Genomic DNA, 3,132 nt, shown 5'->3' with positions numbered 1-3,132 from the left:
GTGTCTATGTCATTCATCTCATGTGAAAACAAAAGCGAAAATATTCTGCTCATCAGAAAAATATTGTAACTCAGAATTAGAAACAAAAACATTGGGATGTGCACCACTAATTTTCTCACCAAGTTCAAATTTGGAGGGATCAGTATTGACATTCCATGCCTTTTCCTATCCTTTCTGAACTGAAGCTGGTGCACTTTTATTGAAGCTGCTAAATTGGATGTAAAGCTTGGAGTTTCGTAGAGGCCATCTTTAAGCCTCCCCTCCAGCAGAGTTTGTTGCGTGTCCTTGTCCATAACAATATAGACATCATGATGAAATTCCACAAAAACATTATTACTTAGAAGTGCTAAGTAGGTTCTTCGCCCTATCAGGAACAGAAACCAATCTCCTTGAGCTTAAGAATTCCAGATTTAGTTTGAAAACAAGAGTCGTCAATGTGAGAAATATTTAAATTTGTACGATTACCAATCGTTACTCTAGTCTTACCAAGATATTTAAATTGCATGGACAGATTGTTGAGCTGATTTGTTATATGGACACTTGCCCCAATATCAGCACATCTTGTAGGATCATCAACTGATTCTGGTGAAGCAATATATGCAGTATAATTTTCATCAGAAGTTTCAAATATATTTTTGTTGTTGGGGATAGTACCTTGAAATTCTTTGTTAAATAGATGAAAGCAAATTGTTGCAATGTGCCCAATCTTGCCACACACTTGACAGATTGGTCTTGAGTTGTTGGATCATCCACTACCTCTTTCTCTATTTCCAATGCCATGATTGTATTGGTTGGTATTTCTCCATTGGAAGTTACCTTCTTGATAAGATTTGGAATTGTTGTTACCTTCTTTCTTTGAGTCTGCAAAATTAGCTGTGGCTAGGATGAGAGTAATATTACCTTTAATTTATTTTTTTGTCCAAGTCGTATGGGTAAGGAGATTTGCTTGTAGTTCAGCCCAAGATATCTCAACTTGCTTTTAAATGTTGAACACAATAGCGTTGTATTCTTCATCAAGGTTGCAATGACTTGGATACTAGAGATAGGATTACTTGCCATTTTCAAGTCGTTTGCACAACTCTTCATTAGGCTGAGATATTTGGCCATTTTAAAATTATTCTTCCTTGTTGTGTCATTGATCGTCCTCTTGAGATCTTTAATGGATATCAAACTCTTCTTACTGAAAAATTTCAATAACCACAATAAATCTTTGAAACACTCCAAGATGAAATCCTGAAAAAAAAAAAAAAAAAGTTAGAACTCCGAAGATTTTGTCAGTGTTATGTATTACTAGAATAAATGTCTATGCTTGCAGGAATAAAACTCACAAACCCCTTGCTGCTCATACCCATGAATATTTATAGAAGTTCATAAATATTCGTTGGTGTCAAATAATTTGAATTTTGAATTTACAGTTTTCACCTCCTAACATTTAGGCAACCACATGCATAGTGGGAAAAATTAGTTGAATTACCACGAGTTAGAGATTATCTGTACCAATTTGGTTGACGCGCATCTAGTTCGGTATCTTCCGAACTGGTGGCAAACTTCTTGCACGTGTTCTTCCACTAAGTAAGATTTTTGATGATGTGTGCAGAGTAAAATTATTTATTTAATAACCACAAACAATTTTTTGAAATAGCATCCCACAATTCCTTTGAAGTTTGACAATCAAGAATTTGGGGTGCTATTTCAAAAAACATGGAGTGGTAAAGTCAACCCATCAGAAGTTGATTTGTTGCTAACCAAATTCCAAAAGACATGGTGCTTGCATCCACGGTAACCAAGACCACATGCATATTCGGGTATAATCCATGATTATTCCCTTCCATAGCCAATGTGAGATTTTGTTTGCAATCACCTTACAAACCCAACAAAGCAATGAGTAGATGCTACTAATAAAGTAAAAGTTTGAAGGAGTTGGTCATTGCTATAGACCACACAATATTATTCGAGACATGCAACAAGAATACGGTGTTATAAGTTATGATAAAGCATACGGCGAAAGAGAAAATGTGTACAAGCTTGCGACGGGATCGCCATGGTCTTTTGCAGATAGAGAATCTAGGTAAGACTCTTAAGATTTAACTTCAGAATTCAATCCATTTCAAGCATCTGTGCATGGTCGGAGGTTCTTGTATTTTATGGCCTTTTTAATTGCATTTTTCATATCATTTTCACGTATGGCACATTTTTAAGAGTAATTTTATGTTTATTTTAAACCTCAACTAATTTTAACTTTATTTCTAATGGATCTCTTAATTTTAAAAAATGTCTAATGAATTAGAAACCTATTAGGCACTTTAATTTAAAGTTTGGGAATATATCAGACATAAAAATTAAATATTTATAGATCTAGTACGCATTTTTTAAAGTTGGGAGACATAAGTCTCCAAACGAGGGATTAAACTTATAAAATTAATTATCCACTCGGTTCATCATGACCTACATCTTTAAGAAACTCTATATTATCAACTTTAAAATCACCAAGAACTTTGCCACCAACCCTAGCTCCGAGCCTCCACCAAACTTGCCTCCAAAACCCCTACCAAAAGGATGGAAAAACTTAAATGTAATGTCACCAAAACTACCCCAAACACTCACAATTGTACTTTCCAAGGAATCAACCGTAACATTTTGTTGGCCCAGGTCGTTCGACATTGGGCCAAATTCTATACTTAAATTTTGGACTGGTTGTAAACTTGTGCGAACTTGGAAATTTTGACCACTCTCGTAATTCTATTTGGATTTTTGACCCATTTTCTAAAAATACTTATCATTAACCCCTCCATAACTCAGTTTGGACCCATTTTCACTTTTTGTTATTGTAAAATTACTAAAATATCCCAGTTTAAAAAAAAAACAACAAAATTCTCCACAATCCTCCACAATCTTAGTTTTCTCCACCAATTTCTCACCACCAATTTCGATTGCCAAAAACAAGAATTTTTTTACCACTCATAATTTTCTACAAAATAATAATAATAATAATAATAATAAATACGCAAGAAACTGAAAATTGAATTTGCATAATCTTGGTCCAAGATTGCAGGAATGCCGATTTAATTATAAAAAAAAAATCAATATTCCATAAATTTCGGGTAAAAAATGCATGAATGTTCAGGATTTAAT

The sequence above is a fragment of the Momordica charantia genome (assembly GCF_013281855.1).
Source record: "Momordica charantia cultivar OHB3-1 chromosome 4 unlocalized genomic scaffold, Mcharantia_2.0 BLBB01000004.1, whole genome shotgun sequence".
NCBI classification, from domain to species: Eukaryota; Viridiplantae; Streptophyta; class Magnoliopsida; order Cucurbitales; family Cucurbitaceae; genus Momordica; species Momordica charantia.
Note: the sequence above shows the minus strand (reverse complement) of the source record.